The sequence below is a fragment of the Pelophylax lessonae genome (genome assembly GCF_965119305.1).
Source record: "Pelophylax lessonae genome assembly, chromosome: 11".
In the NCBI taxonomy this organism is placed as follows: domain Eukaryota; kingdom Metazoa; phylum Chordata; class Amphibia; order Anura; family Ranidae; genus Pelophylax; species Pelophylax lessonae.
Window position 1 is genome coordinate 13325650 of NC_138778.1, and position 20441 is coordinate 13346090.

Consider the following 20441-nt stretch of genomic DNA (forward strand, 5'->3'; position numbering starts at 1 on the left):
ATAATGTTCTCGGAGTGCTCTGCTCCTTCTAGTACCTTCTCCTGTATCTCTGCAGTCCAATGTTCTGCCTGTCTCCATGTTAACTAAAGCCACATCATGTTTAATAAGCGCACAGTTTACACAGACGTTGTGATTCACTGATTAGTAAAGGTTGTAATCCTGGCACCGTCCTCTCACTGCATTAACAATGGCCAAATCAACCTGCACTCAATTCATCAGCGTGTCTCTAAAACCGGGTCTGTGTTTGGCCTCCGTCCTGAGTGCCGTCACCGCACAGATATCTCACTTTTATAATTCTAGTACAGAGGAAAATTCTTAGAGGAATAGCACTGATCGCTGAGACTTTATCTGATATTGGGCTTCATAGGTGCTGACTACAGGAGCACAAATTGTTAGTCCTGCAGCAGAAGGTGGAGCCTCCCTGTCACACTGTCCTTCAAGTCCTACCGAAAAAAAATGGGACACCATTCCTTCCACTGACACCAACGATGGGACAAAATTCCTTCCACTGACACCAACGATGGGACACCATTCTTTCCACTGACACCAACAATGGGACAAGATTGCTTCCACTGACACCAATGAGGGGGACACCATTCCTTCCACTGACACCAACAATGGGACAACATTGCTTCCACTGACACCAATGAGGGGGCACTATTCCTACCACTGACACCAAAGATGGGACACCATTCTTTCCACCGACACCAATGATGCGACACCATTCTTTCCACTGACACCCATGGTGTGACACCAATCCTTCCACTGACACCAACAATGGGACAACATTCCTTCCACTGACACCAACGATGGGACACCACGTCTACACCTGACACCAATGATGGAACCCAATTCCTTGTACTAACACCAATGATGGGATACCATTCCTTCCATTGACACCAACAATGGGACACCATTCCTTCCACTGACACCAACGATGGGATACCATTCCTTCCACTGACACCAATAATGGGACACCATTTCTTCCACTGACACCAACGATGGGACACCATTCCTTTCACTGACACCAATGATGCAACACTATTATTATACTTCCACTGACACCAACAATGTGTATTTATAAACTATGTTTACTATGCTTCAGTTTGTGAAAGAACAGGAAGCCACTTAGCACAGAGCGCTTCTCATTCATTCACTGTCCAGTGCAGCTGAGGCTGCAGAGAAAGGCATGTGTGTTTTGAGTTTTGGGGTGCACACCCTAAAGCGATAGGTTGCGCACCCCTATGGCTGACTTTATAAAATCAAAGTGAATATTGTGAGCATAGAACCCTAAGCACCCACTCAATTTAACCCATATCTGTCCGGGCATTGGTTGGTACCCTTAGACTCACTGAGCACTATGGTCATGGTAGAGATGAGAGACGAGTCAAGGAGCAACTCATACCTTGGGGGGTTTGCCAGAGTCCTGCATCTCCTGCAAAGGTAATGTGAATATTCCCATAGTCCTACTCCACTCTTTACCTGCTTCTCCCCTAAAGGTAAGTTCCAGAAGCTACAGCTTTAAAGATTACACCTTTGCCATGGCTTGGTCCTTTCAACACTTTCCATGATGACCCACACTGGCATGGCCACCTCCCCATCATCTATGGTAACAACTCACTACTTTGGGGATCTCCAATGTATGCCTAGGTCTACTCACGAGACTCTATGAGAAGCTACAGCCTCAAAGATTACACCTTTGCCATGGCTTGGTCCTTTCTACACTTCCCATGATGACCAACACTGGCAAGGGCTCCTCCATATCATCTATGGTAACAACTCACTACTTTGGGTATCTCCAATGGCTGCCTAGGTCTACTCATGAGACTCTATGAGAAGCTACAGCCTCAAAGATTATACCTTTGTCATGGGTTGGTCCTTTCAACACTTCCCATAATGACCCACACTGGCAAGGTCACCTCCCCATCATCTATGGTAACAACTCACCACTTTGGGGATCACCAATGGCTGCCTAGGTCTACTCACAAGGCTTTATGAGAAGCTACAGCCTCAAAGATTACACCTTTGTCATGGGTTGGTCCTTTCAACACTTCCCATAATGACCCACACTGGCAAGGTCACCTCCCCATCATCTATGGTAAAAACTCATTACTTTGTGGATCTTCAATAGCTGCCTATGTCTACTCATTAACCAAAAAGAAAAAGTACGCACCGACCTAGTGCATTACCACTAAAAATGTATTAAATGTATTAAAAAGTATATATTATACTCACAAAGCAGGTGTGTATAACCACACATCAACATGACGCACATATAGTCTCCAAGGTAGCCAAGGAACTGCACTGTGCTAAATGGTATACAGTGTGCCGCATGGGGCTGCTGTGTCTAGGCTGACGCGTTTCAGGGGCGAACCCCCTTCCTCAGAGCCAAAAAAGAGTTGCTGCTCTTTGGCTGTGTTACTGTAGTAATGTCACTGGTACGCCCAAAAGTGTCAAAAATGTCAGTCATGGGTCCGATCTGTCCGCCGCAATGTCGCAGTCCCGCAAAAAAAATCACAGATCGCTGCCATTACTCGTTAAAAAAAAAAAAAACACCAAAAATGACAGAAATCTTTACCTTAGATAGTAAACGCAATAACTTTTGCGAAAAGCCATCAAAATACGCTTATTGCGATTTTTTTTTTCACCAAACGTAGGAAGCAGAAAACAAATTGGCCTAAAATTTTAAGAAATTTAGATTTTTAACTTTGGGGTTGGGGGGGGGGGATTTCATATAAAAAAATGTGAAAAATATTGTTATTTTTTCAAGATTTACGCTATTTTTTTGTTTATAGCGCAAAAAGTAAAAGTCGCACAGGTGATCAAATACCACCAAAAGAAAGCTCTGTTTGTGGGAAAAAAAGGACGTAAATTTTGTTTGGGTACGGCGTTGCACGACCGCTCAATAGTCAGTTAAAGTCGCACAGTGCCGAATCGCAAAAAGTGGCCCAGACGTAAGACAGCAAAATCCTCCGGTGGTAAAGTGGTTAAATATGGTGATACCTAGTGGCCAGTTTGGGGAACTACACTGGGAACCTCTCTGCTCATACTTTGCAAAACTACTTATATCCCCGGTTAGAGGTTTTATAAAAATGGAAAGAAAAAGTAGCTTTAAAATAAAAAAGTGACAGGTATATTCAGTCCAATGGTATTTGAAAAAATAAACACATGACTATTAACTAATTTGTTATTTCTAAGTCTAAATATAATATCTTGAATGGTGGATTATAGGGTTTAAAATAGTAATAAATACATTTTTTAACGGAAAATTTGATTGAATTAAAAGTACACAAAAGCACCAATGTGGTTGAAAAGAAGCCTAAGACCCCATTCAGACTGGGGCGACACGACTTGGTGGGGCGACCTGTGACTTGCACGGACTTCATATAATTGAAGTCAATGCAAGTCGCCTCCAGGTCGCCCCAAAGTAGTACAGGACCCTTTTTCTAAGTCTGAGCGACTTGTGTCGCTCCTATTAGAACGTGTCCTGTACTATTCAATGGCAAGCTACCGACCGCGACTTGTCAGGCGACCAAGTCGTCTGACAAGTCGCGCTAGTGTGAATGGACCCTAAATGGGCCCAAATTTAAAATAGAAAAAAAAAAACATTTAACAAAAAATAAATAAATAAATGTTTAACACAGCATAATAAGCACTAACAGTAGACATTAAAATTAGACAAAATGAATACAAATTGAACAAAAAAATTGATGCATGTAGGGCTTTTGGCATTCTTAGGTTCATAAAGAGTCTCATAGATCTGTCCAAACTGCTCCAACATGATGTAGAACACTGCTGCCATCTAATGACCATTCCAGAATATTATCTGAAATACAATAAGCTAGATCAGTGTTCTGATTTGAAAGTTGTTATTATTATACAACATTGTTATTGCGCGAACAGTTTGTACAGTGCTTTACTATATAATCAAGACAGTTCTGCTCCCAAACACTTGTGGGTGTGATAAAAAAAAGTGGGCAAGATGAAAAAGAATGGTTGTCCTTTCATGGCATTTGGCTTGTTGTGTGACACCTTTCCTTTTGCTTTGCTATGTTTTAGACAAAATAAGACCTAGAGGTATGCTGCAGAATATAAATGGTTGTAAGTCCCACAATTGGTGTCAGTAGCTTAAATAATAATAAAAACCCCCAGCATTGGTGTCAGTAAATGCAATAATAACCCCCAACATTGGTGTCAGTAGATACAATAATAACCCCCAACATTGGTGTCACTTGATACAACAATAACCCCCAACATTGGTGTCAGTAGATACAATAATAACCCCCAACATTGGTGTCAGTGGATACAATATTAACCCCCAACATTGGTGTCAGTGGATGCAATAATCAACCCCCAACATTGGTGTCAGTGGATACAATAATCAACCCCCAACATTGGTGTCAGTGGATACAATAATCAACCCCCAACATTGGTGTCAATGGATACAATAATAAACCCCCAACATTGGTGTCAATTGATACAAAAATAACCCCCAAAATTGGTGTCAATGGATACAATAATAACCCCCACCATTGGTGTCAGGGAATGCAATAATAACCCCCAACATTGGTGTCTTTGGACACAAAAATAATAACCTCCAGTATTGATGTCAGTGGAAACAATATTAAACCCCAACACTGGTTTCAAATACTACAATAATAACCCCCAGTATTGATGTCAGTGGACTCAGTAATAACTTCAACATTGGTGTCAGTGAATGCAATAATAACCCCCAGCATTGGTGTCAGTGAATACAATAATAACCCCCAGCAATGGTGTCAGTGAATGCAATAATAACCCCCAGCATTGGTGTCAGTGAATGCAATAATAACCCCCAGCATTGGTGTCAGTCAATACAATAATAACCCCCAGCAATGGTGTCAGTGAATGCAATAATAACCCCCAGCATTGGTGTCAGTGAATACAATAATAACCCCCAGCAATGGTGTCAATGAATGCAATAATAATCCCTACCACTGGTGTCAGGGGACTCAGTAATAACTTCAACATTGGTGTCAGTGAATGCAATAATAACCCCCAGCATTGGTGTCAGTGAATGCAATAATAACCCCCAGCAATGGTGTCAGTGAATGCAATAATAACCCCCAGCAATGGTGTCAGTAAATACAATAATAACCCCCAGCATTGGTGTCAGTGAATACAATAATAACCCCCAGCATTGGTGTCAGTGAATACAATAATAATCCCCAGCAATGGTGTCAGTGAATACAATAATAACCCCCAGCATTGGTGTCAGTGAATACAATAATAACCCCCAGCAATGGTGTCAATGAATGCAATAATAACCCCTTCCACTGGTGTCAGGGGACTCAGTAATAACTTCAACATTGGTGTCAGTGAATGCAATAATAACCCCCAGCAATGATGTCAGTGAATGCAATAATAACCCCCAGCATTGGTGTCAGTGAATGCAATAATAACCCCCAGGATTGGTGTCAGTGAATGCAATAATAACCCCTATCTTTGGTTTCAGTTGGCTCAATAATAACCCCCAACACTAGTGTCAGTAGGTGCAACAATAACCCCCCCATTGGTGCCAGTGGGCGCAATAATAACCCCCAGCATTGATGTCAGTGGGTACAATAATAACCCCCAGCACTGGTGTCAGTGGGCACAATAATAACCCCCCAGCATTGGTGTCAGTGGACTCAGTAATAACCCCAACATTGGTGTCAGTGGGTGTAGTAATAACCCCCAGCATCAAGTAAATCCTGGGGACTGTGCATTTATTGGTTGTGTTCACAAATGTTTGACACAGATTACCCCCTGCTGCAGTCACTCACCTTGTCACTTGCTACAAATATATAATGTTGCAATCTGATCACTGGGGGAGGAGACTTGAGGAAATGCTTCCTCCTGCATGCGGCAGACTTATGACATTCTCAGCCTAGGCAAAGTCACCGACTGGAGCCCAAGATTACTTTTTAATGATAAAAGATAGAGTTTCTCTGAAAAATGATCCAGTTGCTGTATATTGTTACATGTCAGCCATTTAATAATGCAGATGTGTAAAGTTACTGACAGGCCCATTTTAAATAAAATAAGAACAAAAGAAAAATAACAATAAGTAAGGAATAAGCACTGGTTGCACAGAAAACTATTGAAGCCAGTTTTTTTTTTTTTTTTTTTTATATCTATCAAGCTGTCAGACAGTGATAGATGAAGTCACTGTATTCGGTGTGCTGGGTGACAGAATCATAATTTAAAATTATTTTATTATAATTATTGTTGTTAATATTGACCAGTTTGATGCAGTGTGTGGCGTATGGTCTGAGCACTGACAGGCTGACCCCCCCACCCCTTCAACCTCTGCAGCAATGCTGGCAGCACTCATACGTCTATTTCCCAAAGACAACCTCTGGATATGACGCTGAGCACGTGCACTCAACTTCTTTGGTCAACCATGGCGAGGCCTGTTCTGAGTGGAACCTGTCCTGTTAAACGGCTGTATGGTCTTGACCACCATGCTGCAGCTCAGTTTCAGGGTCTTGGCAATCTTCTTATGGCCTAGGCCGTCTTTATGTAGAGTAACAATTTATTTTTTCAGATCCTCAGAGAGTTCTTTGCCATGAGGTGCCATGTTAAACTTCCAGTGACCAGTATGAGAGAGTGAGAGCGATAACACCAAATCTAACACACCTGCTCCCCGTTCACACATGAGACCTTGTAACACTAACGAGTCACATGACACCGGGAAGGGAAAATGGCTAATTGGGCCCAATTTAGACATTTTCACTTAGGGGTGTACTCACTTTTGTTGCCAGTGATTTAGACATTAATGGCTGTGCGTTGAGTTATTTTGAGGTGACAGTAAATTTACACTGTTATACAAGCTGTACACTCACTACTTTACATTGTAGCAAAGTGTCATTTTTTTAAGTCCCCGTTCACACTAAGGCGACCTGTGAGGCGACCTGGTCGCCTCACAGGTTGCCGTAGGTCGCCTTCCATAGGGAAGCTGCGGACCCGTTCTAATAGGAGCGACACAAGTCGCTCTGACTTAGAAAAAGGGTCCGGAGCTTCTTTGGGGCGACCCGGAGGCGACCGCCATAGACTTCAATGTTATGAAGTCCGTGGCGGCCGCTCCGAGGTCGCGGCGCGCTGCTCGCACCGCGACCTCGGAGGTCGCCCCCCCGAAGTCGGATCGCCCCTGTGTGAACGGGGCCTCAGTGTTGTCACATGAAAAGTTAGAAAATATTTACACAAATTTGAGGGGTGTACTCACTTTTGTGAGATACTGTATCATTATACCCAAAATAAGTTTAAAGATCCATGACTATATTATAACAGTATATTATAATATTATTAATAATAATAGTTGTAGTAATAGTTGTAGTAGTAATTATAATAATAATAACAACAACAATGTAAATTATAATAACAATAGTAGCAGTATAAATATTAACAACAGCAAAAATAATAAATAATATAAATAATGCTAATAACAATAATGCAAATAATAATAATTATGCAAATAATAATAATAGCAGCAATGTAAATAATAATAGTAATAGTATAAATAATACATTTAAATATCAACAATCATATTATAATAGTGAATAATAATAACAATATTTATTAGAGCCGGTTCACACTGAGGCGATCCGACTTTGGGGGGCGACCTGTGAAGTCGCGGTGCACCGCTGTGCACCGCGACTTCGGCGCGACTTGCAGGGACTTCACATAATGGAAGTCTATGCAAGTCGCTCCCAGGTCGCCCCGAATAGTACAGGACCCTTTTTCTAAGTCGGAGCGACTTGTGTCGCTCCTATTAGAACGGCTCCTGTACTACTCAATGGACCGCGACCGACCGCGACTTGTCAGGCTGACAAGTCGCCTGACAAGTCGCGCTAGTCTGAATGGGCTCTAATAGCAACAATGTAAATAATAATAACAAAAATATAAATACAGTAAGGCTCCGTTCACATGTCAGCGTATGATCGCGGGCAGAACCGCCGCGGTTCCGCCCGCGATCCGGAGATTTATTGCAAATCGCGGGACGCCTAGCGTTGCCCGTTGATTTGCAATAGCCCCCCAAATGCCTAGCGATGTTGCCGCGATTTACGCCCGCCGAATCGCGGCAACATCGCGGGACGCAATATGCTCCAAAAAAGTACAAGAGCTTCTTTGGAGCGTATTGCGTCCCGCGATTTTGTTTGCGCGATGTTGCCGCGATTCGGCGGGCGTAAATCGCGGCAACATCGCTCGGCGTTTGGGGGGCTATTGCAAATCAACGGGCAATGCTAGGCGTCCCGCGATTTGCAATAAATCCCCGGATCGCGGGCGGAACTGCGGCGGTTCTGCCCGCGATCATACGCTGACATGTGAACGGAGCCTTATGCTCCTAACAATAATATTAATTATTGTATAAATAATACATTTAAAAATCAACAATTATATTAAAACAGTGAACAAAAAAAAAATAATAATATCAACAATGTAAATATTGATAATATAAATATATATATATTATATATCATGTAAATATTAATAATATAAATACAGTAATGCTCCTAATAATAATTGTACAGTACATTGTAGCAAAATGTCATTTCTTCAGCGTTGTCACATGAAAAGATATAATAAAATATTTACAAAAATGTGAGGGGGGTGTACTGACTTTCGTGAGATACTGTAATTCTTTTTCTATGGATAGGATCTGCACATGGGAAAGCCCCCCCCCCCCCCCCCCCAGCATGCCACATGCAGTTTATGTAACGTGAGGTTTGAGCAATCCTCGGAGGTTAAACATATGTTTGGTTTGAACACAAATTGCAAACATGTTGCTCTCTTCAATCCTGGAATCCTTTCTTGTTATGCCAAATTGTTTGGGACAATGACCTTTGGCCCGCACCCTCCATTGCATGCGGATGCACTATAGACCCCAACCCCCCCCCCCTCCCCCGTGGCTGCCAAACTGTTTATGAGATCACAAAACACGTCATTAGGACGAACGGAGACTTCCAGGCTGAAAACAGCAGAAAATCGCCATCTACTAATCGCTGAACTGAAGCTGACAGTCGAGAAGGCTCATATGGGGCCATTCGAGTCACCACAAATTTAATTGCTAAAAAAAAAAAATGTTTTACATTTACGTACACATTTTTAACGGCTTCCCGACCGCCCGCCGCCTTTTTACTGCGGCAGTGCGGCCCTCCTGCGCGAACCGACGTAGACCTATAACGGTCAGGCACCTGCAGCTAGGGGGCGAGCTTGCACCGCCGGCGACGCGCTCCTGCCCCCACTCGGCAGCAGGGACTCCGATGCATGGGGACTGCAGCTCCGATTGCCACCTGACACCCGCGATCGTTCCCTGCTGAGAGAGAAGAACGGTCAGATGTTGTAAACACAGCCAACCGTTCTTCTCTCTGGAATGATCACCGAGCTCCTGTGATCCTTCTATATATATATACACATACATACCTATATATATATATATATATATATATACACACATGTCTCTATGGTCATTTCACAAGCCACCCCCCCCCCCCCACAGTTAGAATCACTCCCCTAGGCTCACATTTAACCCCTTGATCACCCACAGTGTTAACCCCTTCCCTGCCAGTGTCATTATTACAGTAACAGTGGATATTTTTAGCACGGATTACTGTAGTAATGTCACTGGTCCCCCCAAAAGTGTCAAAAATGTCAGTTAGGGGTCCGATCTGTCCGCCGCAATGTCGCAGTCCCGCTAAAAATCGCAGATCGCCGCCATTACTAGTAAAAAAAGAAAAAATTAAAATGACATAAATCTTTCCCGTAGTTTGTAGACGTGATAACTTTTGCGCAAACCAATCAAAATACGCTTATTGCGATTTTATTTTTTTTTACCAAAAATATGTAGCAGAAAACAAATTGACCTAAAATGTTAAAAAATTTAGATTTTTACATTTTTTTATTTTTTATCTTTTTTTTGTTTATAGCACAAAAAATAAAAATCGCAGAGGTGATCAAATACCACCAAAAGAAAGCTCTATTTGTGGGGAAAAAAGGACAGCAAAATATGGCCTGGTCATTAAGGGGGCAAATCCTTCCGGTCCAGAAGTGGTTAAAGTGTCCCTTAACCATCGCCATTTAAAGGGACAGTACAGTCAGTTAGTATTAGTACTTCTTTTGTATATGTATATTGTAAATGTAATCTATTCATATTTATTGTAATAGGAGGCGCCCACGTCTCCAGGAAGCAATGAGGGCTCTGCTACACCAGGGAATAGAAGATAGAAGACCCGAGACCCGGCCTGTCACGTAACCGGAGTTTTAGATAAGCGTTAAAAGCTTTTGGATCAATTAATTAATCTTTCTTGCTGGAGTTGTGCGCTGAATGCCAAACCCAATGCTGAACTCTAACCAAACAGTGAAATACACATACGTGAGCTTTTTTTCCCTTTCAAAGGATTCATATTTCTGTCCATCCAGTCCTGTGAATTACACAGCTCTGCCACCCAACACAGCCCCATCTGGTAGGGAGAAGATGTGTTTTTTCTCTTCTTCAGTTATAGGTCTTACCCCCCCCCCCCCAGCCTGTGATTGGACAGCAGAGAAGAAGAAGTAGACTGATGGACTCATGTGCCTGTCGCTCTGCTCTCTCTTCCTATAAGCATACCCTTTATTGGCAGGTGAGCACTGCAGCACAAACTCTGAATTTAGAGGTTAAAGGGTAACCCAGTGTAAACTCTGCATTGGAAAGTGTCAAAGCTTACACAGGATTAGGATGTCCCCTGACATGACTGGTGATTGGCCGCCCAGGCCAGAGAAATTCATGCTGGAGGGAGATCATACGCCCTCCCAAAACGGAAAGCAGGGCCGCCATCAGTGGGGACAGCCCATACACATGTAATGGGGCTCGGGCTCAGGGTTGCCACCTGTCCGGGATTCACCCGGACAGTTTGGGTTTGGAATCATCCATCCAGGTTACAGAACGCCAGACCGGACTACGGCTTCCCAGCAGGGTTGCTGGCTGCCGTTTTGTAACCTGAAAGTGTCGGTTGCACTCTTTTTCACACTGCCCCAAGCCAGCACTAACAGACAACCCCCCCCCCCCCCCCAACACACACAGACGGAAGAGGAAAACTACTCCTTTTCCTCCCACCCCTACCCCTCTGTATCTGCCCACACGCCAATCCCCGGCATTGTGCCTCAGAAAAGGAAAGTGGGAGCTGGAAATTTGAAGTCCAGCAGCCTTAGATACATCTGGATGAGAGGTTCTGACTGCCAAGGGGTGAATGAGCTCACCATCCATCCCTATCTGTGACTGAAGTCTCCCCCCTTCTCTCTCTCTTGCCTCTGAGTGAGTACACTAAGGTAAATCAGGGTTCTCAGAGCACCCCTTACATCAGAGTTTATTTTTACACCAGAGGCCACGGTGTCCTTAATTACATCAGAGTCCTCAGTGTTCCCCCTTAAATCAGAGTTTCCAGGGCATTTCTTATGTTAGAGTCCCCAGAGTTCTCCCTTACATCAGAGTCTGCAGAGTCCCCGCTTACAGTGTTAGAAAACTCTGCGAGTTCAGATGTAAAAGGGGAACTCTGCGGATTCAGATGTGAAAGGGGAACTCTGTGGACTCTTATGTAAAGGGGGACTCTGTGGACTCTGATGTAAAAAGGGAACTCTGCGGATTCAGATGTAAAAGGGGAACTCTGCGGATTCAGATGTAAAAGGGGAACTCTGTGGACTCTTATATAAAGGGGGACTCTGTGGACTCTGATGTAAAGGGGGGCTCTGTGGACTCTGATGTAATGGGGGACTCTTTTGATTAACTTCATATGATTAGAAAGGGTATTTCATGTGATTAGAAAGGGTATTTTCTTTAAAAATATATGTATAGTTTACACCAGGGGTGTCAAACCCAATTTCATCACAGGCCGGTTGTATCGGTAAGACTAGATGTCCAGAGAACCCCCCGCCCCTTACATCAGATGTCAAGAGCCCCCCACTATCAGAAGTGCAAAGTCCCCCGCCCTCCCTTACATCACAGTGCACCCTCTTTACCTTGTGCTGCTTCCTGGAAGAAGCTGGGGATGGAGCTGGGAAGCAGAAAGTGCAGGGTCTGGAGGAGGACCAGAGGAAGGCTGGAGACAAAGATGAGGTGGTTCTGCAGCTGAACAGAGAGGTACAGAATCTGTATGAGGAGTTCTGTCCTCTTCTTTGCTGCCGACTGCTGGGACAAGGTAGGGACAGAGATGAGGGGGTAGCTGCAGGAGAGGTGCGAGGGCCACATGAAATGGCCTGGAGGGCCACATTCGGCCCGCGGGCCTTGTGTTTGACACACGTGGTTTACACGATAAAAAACTGCTGTATGCCGCTAAAGTGTTCGGTTTTGACTTGAAGTAAAGATGGCAACCCTACCCGGATCCCAACCAATGAGATAGAGTTGTTGTTGCTGTAGTAGCTAACAATTGCTATAGCAGAGCGGCTGTGGGGCCGATGCAGCTCACTTAGTTCTGGCTGCCGGGGGAAGGCAGAGTAATATCATCTGTACTCGGCCTCCCCCTGCAGACCGGGTGCTGGTTTGGGTGTCACGCCAGTTGCAGCTCAGCCGTGTAGCCTGCAGGACTGCTCAGTGCTCACTGTTGACTGGTCTGGAGACAAGTTGTTAAACATCACAATGGTAAATTGAATGACAATGTTGCTGGATGTGGGCCTGTGCTGTCTCTTTGTTGAATTGGGCCGTCTCTTTGCTATATGGTGATGTCTCTTTGCTGGATTGGGATGTCTCATCGCTGAATATATGGTGATGTCTCTTTGCTGGATTGGGCTGTTCCTTTGCTGGATTGGGCCATCTCTTTGCTATATAGTGATGTCTCTTTGCTGGATTGGGATGTCTCATCGCTGAATATATGGGATGTCTCTTTCCTGGATTGGGTTGTTCCTTTGCAGGATTGGGATGTCTCATTACTATATGGTGATGTCTCTTTGCTGGATTGGGCTGTTCCTTTTCTGGATTGGGCTGTCTCTTTGCTATATGGTGATGTCTCTTTGCTGGATTGGGTTGTTCCTTTGCAGAATTGGAAAGTCTCATAAAGGAAAATATGATGATGTCTCTTTGCTGGATTGGGCTGTTCCTTCGCTGGATTGAGCCGTCTCTTTGCTATATGGTGATGTCTCTTTGCTGGATTGGGTTGTTCCTTTGCAGGATTGGGATGTCTCATTGCTGAATATATGGTGATGTCTCTTTGCTGGATTGGGCTGTTCCTTTGCTGGATTAGGCTGTCTCTTTGCTGAATATATGAGGATGTCTCTTTGCATAATATATGGGGCTGTTTCTTTGCTGGATTGGAATGTCTCTTTGCTAATTATATATGGGGATCTCTTTGCTGGATTGGATTAATTTTCATATATTAAGTTGTAAGATTGTTAAAATAAAAGTGGGTGCACTGAAGGACTCTGTGGCATGGCCAATGGGTGGATTCAGTGAGACAGTCAGTGGGCAGGCCCTGGGGAATGTTGGTGGTCAGGCCCAGGGGGACCCAGGCCTTAAGCTGTTTAAGGGGCCCAAAACTTTGTAATGGCTGCCTTAGGCATCTCGCAGCTGGATTGGACCTGGACCCCTTACCTCTGTGTCCCTCGTCCACCACCTCTCTCACCTTTGCGGCCCTCATCTACCCCCTCTCACCTCTGCAACCCTTGTCTACTACCTCTCACCTCTGCATCCCTCATCGTCCAGTGCTTGCCTCTGACCCACTATATCAACACCAACCATTTAACACCTCTCACCTCCATGACCCTGGTCTACCACCTTTGACCTCTTCGTCCCTCTTCTGCAACTTCTTACCTCTGCTTCTGTCGTCTACAACTTCTCACCTCTGCAGCCATCATCTACCACCTCTCAACTTTGCATCCCTCGCCTACCACCTCTCACCTTTGCATCCCTCATCTACCACCTTTCACCTTTGTGTCCCTTGTCTACCACCTTTTACTTCTGCGTCCCTCGTCTACCACCTTTCACTTGTGCGTCCCTTGTCTACCACCTATCACCTTTGCGTCCCTCGTCTATTAACTCTCTCCTCTGCATCCCTCATCTACCACCTCTCACCTCTGCGTCCCTCGTCTACCACCTCTCACCTGTGCATCCCTCATCTACCACTTCTCACCTGTGCGTTCCTCATCTACAACCTCTCACCCGTGCTCCCCTCATCTACAACCTCTCACCCGTGCTCCCCTCATCTACCACCTCTCACCTGTGCATCCCTCATCTACCACTTCTCACTTCTGCGCCCCTCGTCTACCACCTCTTACCTGTGAGTCCCTCACCTTCCACTTCTCACCTCTGCATCCATCGCCTACCACTTTTCACCTCTAAATCCCTTGTCTACCACCTTTGATCTCTGCTTCCCTCATCTATCACTTCTCACCTGTGCATCCCTCTTCTACCACCTTTCACCTTCACCTCCCTCGTCTACCACTACTCCCCTCTGCATGACATCCCTCATCTACCAACACTCACCTCTGTGCCTTTCCTCTACCATCTCTCACCACTTTGTCCCTTGTCTACCACCACTTACCTGTGAGTCCCTCGTCTACCACCTCTCACCTCTGCATCCCTCGCCTACCAGTTTTCACCTTTAAATCCCTTGTCTACCACTTTTCATCTCTGCTTCCCTCATCTATCACTTCTCACCTGTGCATCCCTCTTCTACCACCTTTCACCTTCACCTCCCTCGTCTACCACTACTCACCTCTGCATCCCTCATCTACCAACTCTCACCTCTGTGCCTTTCCTCTACCACCTCTCACCACTTTGTCCCTTGTTTACCACCTCTTACCTGGGAGTCCCTCGTCTACCACCTCTCACCTCCACGTCCCTCATCTACCACCTTTCACCTGTGCATCCCTCATCTACCACCTTTTACCTCTACGTCCCTCGTCTACCACTTCTCACCTCTGCAACCCTATCCGCCACTGCTTGCCTTCGACCCGCTATATCAACACCAACCATAATTTTAGGACCTGAAGCCCCAGCTGATGAAGACAGATTTTATGCCAATAGTTCCAAAACGTTGTAAGCATTACATGACATAATAAACCGGTGACTTCATACTTTGGGCTAGATTTAATAATAATAGATGGAGACACCTAAAATGTCTAGCTATCCTGGTGTGTTAACTGTGTGAACTTTTTAATAGCCGTCCTCTGCATTTTTTAATTCTTTCTACCAAAAAACCTAAACAAATGTGACAAAAAAAAAAAAAAACAGATATGCGTATTACCATTGCTGACCACAAGGTGGCAGTAAAGATCTACAGCCGCATAAAGACGTTTCTTCTCCAATAACAGATTTTGTTGACTTTCCAGTTGAAAAGTTACAGCAAATTCTGCAGGGAAAAAACTTAAACATTTGTCCTTCCCCTTCTCTACTGAAACATTTCTGTCTGTGTTGTTGTTGGGAGATTTACGTTCACTTCCTGTCTGGTAAACCGTTGTCACCTAAAGGATGGAAATGTAGGGGAAGGACTAAACTTCCATGTGCTATTTATAGCTATGTACTTGTTGAAGGTTTTCCTCCATTTCCTGTCTGGTAATTTGATGTCACCGGAATAGGAAATTGGAGGAAATTTCGCTTATGGGGCCCCAGACTGGACTGTAAGTGACTTTCTACTTAAAGTGGAATTCCACTCTATATTTGACTAAGCTGGAAGCTGCTCCCGACCCCTTCTAACTGCTATCCTAGCTACCTTGTAGAAGAACGAAGTTTATACTTTCTCACAGTGCCTCGGTCTGGCCTTTTGGCCTCCCCAGTGGACGGCTTCAGGGGGGAGCAGAGGGCAACAACAATGGATGGAATGCCTAATGATGATGTCACTTCCTAGCCTGTAACACGTTTTACACACCCACTGGCTTAGTCCTAGAAGAGCCTGTGAGTGGTTGAAACGCATTAAAGAGGAGTAGCTTGAAAGGGGACAAGCTGACACTGTATAGAGGAAACCGACTGGGCTTGTCACCTTCTTAGCCACACCCTTCTAAAGTGTTTCTTTCAGTCACAGGCTTAGTCATAGAGGACCCCTACGACTGAGCCAGTGAGTGGTTAAAACGCATTAGAGAGGAGTGGCTAGGAAGGGGACAAGCTGAAGTCGATCTGGCACTATATAGAGGAAACCGACTGGTCTATTGAGTGTCAGATCGGCTTCAGCTTGTCCCCTTCCTAGCCACGCCCCTGTAACGTGTTTCACCCACTCACTGGCTTAGTCGTAGAGGAGTTCAATGCATATATTGTCAGATCGGGGTCAGCTTGTCCCCTTCCCATGCCCTGTAACGCGTTTCACCCAGTCACTGGCTTAGTCATAGAGGAGCTTGACATATAGATTGTCAGGACGAGGTCAGCTTTTCCTCTTCCTAGCCACGCCCCTATAATGCATTTCACCCACTCACTGACTTATTCATAGAGGAGCTTGATGTATAGATTGTCAGATTGGCTTCAGCTTGTCCCCTTCCCAGCCACGTCCCTCTAATGTATTTCACCCACTTACAGGCTTAGTCATTGAGGACCTCTACAATTATGCCTGTGAGTGGTTGAAACGCATTAAAGAGGAGTAGCTTGAAAGGGGGCAAGCTGACATTGTATAGAGTAAACCGACTGGTCTATTGAGTGTGAGATCAGCTTCAGCTTGTCTCCTTCCTAGCCACACCATTCTAAAGTGTTTCACCCAGTCATAGTGGACCTCTACAACTAAGCCAGTGAGTGGTTGAAATGCATTAGAGAGGAGTGGCTAGGAAGGGTACAAGCTGAAGCCAATCTGACACTGTATAGAGGAAACCGACTGGTCTATTGAGTGTCAGATCGGCTTTAGCTTGTCCCCTTCCTAGCCACGCCCCTGTAACATGTTTCACCCACTCACTGGCTTAGTCAAAGAGGAGCTTTATGTATAGATTGTCAGATCGGGGTCAGCTTGTCCCCTTCCTAGCCATGCCCCTGTAATGCATTTTACCCACTCACTGACTAAGTCATAGAGGAGCTCGATGTATAGATTGTCAGATTGGCTTCAGCTTGTCCCCTTCCCAGCTACGCCCCTCTAATGTATTTCACCCACTCACAGGCTTAGTCATAGAGAACCTCTACAACTATGCCTGTGAGTGGTTGAAACGCATTAAAGAGGAGTAGCTTGAAAGGGGACAAGCTGACACTGTATAGAGTAAACTTACTGGTCTATTGAGTGTCAGATCAGCTTCAGCCTGTCCCCTTCCTAGCCACGCCCCTGTAACGCGTTTCACCCACTCGCAGGCTTAGTCGTAGAGAAGCTCAATGTATAGAGTGTCAGATTGGCCTTAGCTTGTCTCCTTCCTAGCCACGCCCCTCTAATGTGTTTCACCCACTCACAGGCTTAGTCATAGAAGAGCTCTACGAATAATCCCATGAGTGGTTGAAATGCGTTATCGAAGAGTGACTAGAAAGGGGACAAGCTGAAGCCAATCTGGCTCTGTATAGAGGAAACCAACTGGTCTAATGAATGTCAGATCGGCTTCAGCTTGTCCCCTTCCTAGCCACTACTCTCTAACAAATTTCAACAACCCATGGGCTTAGTCATAGAGGACCTGGTCTTCGAGCAGCCAAATCCTCCGGTCTGAAAGCGGTTAAATGACACACAGGTGGACTCTATTTACTAATTAGGTGACTTCTGAAGGTAATTGGTTCCACTAGATTTTAGTTAGGGGTGTCAGAGTAAAGGGGGGGGGGGCTGAATACAAATCCACGCTACACTTTTCACATATTTATTTGTAAAATATTTTGAAAACCATTTTTAATTTTCCTTCCATTTCACAATTATGTGCCACTTTGTGTTGGTCTATCACATAAAATCCCAATAAAATACATTTATGTTTTTGGTTGTAACAACAAAAAAAACAAAAAATGTGGAAGATTTCAAGGGGTATGAATACTTTTTCAAGGGATTGTACCTAATGACATATATGCTACAAAGTGTTACTTTTGGAAAATAATATATATATTATAAATAAGCTGCAATTACAATCCTCAAACTCCATTGCATGCTTAGGCAGCTGAAATCAATCTTATTGGCTTACACCGTCTTCCTTGAAGTGATCTCTCATCGATTGTTCCGGGGTGATATGACGGAAAATCCCACCATCCTTTGCAGGAGGCTTTCGGTAAAGTCCACGCTCGGCGGGTCTATGAATACTCTTCCCCCCCCCCCCCCGTTCTGTATAGGTCAGGAATTATAAGGGGATTTTTCTCCTGCGCTCCGGGCGGGTTGTATAATGTATTAGAGCTGCTGAACAGAACGGGTGACATTTGTCATCTCCGCCGCGTCCAACCTAAATCTGGGAAGTCTGGATTATGGAGAAGGTCTACAATGGCACCTTGTAATAGTCCGCTCGCTGTGGATTTCTGTTCCGTAGATATAATACAGCTGAACAATAACCGACTTACGCTGAACATTTATCGGCGGGAAATGTCAGGATGCAGAAAATCTAAAAATAATACATTTATTCACACTGGGGGAATGAGAAGACGGGACTTTGTAAATCCCATGGAGGGAAATGTGCCGCTGCCGGGACAGTCATGGGGATGAATATTTATGGAGAACGCAGCGGTGAAGAAGGCGGTTACATGAGCGCGGTGTGTCTGATAGAGACTGAACATTGCATGGAAAGGACAACTTCACCTTTTAATTAACTTTTCTTTTATTACCCCCCCCCCCCCCCTGAGTGCAGCCCACCTGAGATCAGAGGCGTAACTACAACCTTCACTGCCCTGGTGCAAGAAACCATGAAGGCCCCCCGGACCCCTGGCCGGGTCCCTTTGCTTCTTCCCACGGATCGTGGGGCCCTTTACTCTCTTTGCAGGGGCCCCTTTATTACGGTCCTGCAGCCGGACCCTTTCACAAGTTCTGCAGTGGGCCCCCTTCCTGCCATCTTGGGGCCTCCCCACGATGGTGGAATGCCAGGGCCCAGTAGCAAGTGTGGCCTTTGTGAACCTGGAAGTTCACCCACTGGTGTCAGTAGTTTTTATTTTTTGGTATTTTAACCACTTAAGCCCCGGAGGATTTGGCTGCTAAACGACCAGAGGGTATTTTGCGATTCGGCACTGCGTGACTTTAACGGACAATTGCGCGGTCGTGCGACGCTGTACCTAAACGAATTTGGCGTCCTTTTTTTCCCACAAACAGAGCTTTCTTTTGGTGGTATTTGATCACCTGTGCGATTTTTTGATCACGCGCTATAAACAAAAAAAGAGCGTCAATTTTGCAAAAATAGCAATATTTTTCCCTTATTTTTATATGAAATTCCCCCAAAAAAAAATGTAAAAATCAAAATTTTTTAATATTTTCGGCCAATTTGTTTTATGCTACCTATGTTTGGTAAAAAAAATCGCAAAAAGCGTATTTTGATTGGTTTGCGCAAAAGTTATTGCGTTTACTAACAAAGGGAAAGATTTTTGTCATTTTTGTTGTTTTTTTTTTTAACGCGTAATGGCGGCGATCTGCGATTTTTTTTGCGGTACTGCGACATTGCGGCGGAAAGATCGGACCCTTGACTGACATTTTTGACACTTTTGGGGTTACCAGTGACATTTCTACAGTAATCAGTGCTATATATATGCACTGTTACTGTAAAAATACACTGGTAGTGAAGGGGTTAACTTTATTTGAGAGGGAGGGGCTGTGTGTGTCCCTAGGGGCGTGATTCTAACTGTGATTGGCTGTGGCTTCAACTGTATGCAGAGTGATCAATGGATCTACATAGTAGATCCATGTGATCAGCTCTCATACAGAGAGGAGAATGACAGGCAGCTTGTTTACACAAGCTGCCTGACTTTCTCCCTCTCCCCCGCCGATCGCAGAGTGGCCGGCGGCGATCGGGTCCGCCGGTCACACGCGCGGGGGGGTCCGTGACCACGCGGGAGCGCGCCTCCGGCGGCGCGCTCGCTCCCTAAACCCTCACAGGCGAGCGACGTAGACCTACGTCACTTTGCCTGTGAGGGGCTGACCGCCGCCGTAGATAGTCGTGCGGCGGTCGGCAAGTGGTTAATTGTATTATTTTTTATCATTTTATTTTATTTTCTTACAATGTGACTGACTATGACTCTACACCAATCGAGAATCGAATATCTTCCTCTGGAGAAGATATATCGATGATGTTTTTTTGCTTTTGTGGAGAGGGGACAGTACCTCACTCCAAGCTTTCATGGATAGACTGAACTGTAATGACTGGGGAATCCGTTTGACGTACCAGCACAGTTATGTCTCCATCAATTTCCTTGACCTGGTCATATACAAGCAGGGGTCAAGGTTTTACACCAAGACTTTTTTTAAACCCACTGACAAAAATGGGTTTATCTCCCTAGACAGTTGCCATCATCCGAGGTGGCTAGCATCAGTACCTAAAAGCCAGTATAGACGAATTTGTCGCAATTGTACAGATCCGCAAGAATTCAAGTTACAGTGTGAAGTCCTGAAAGATAG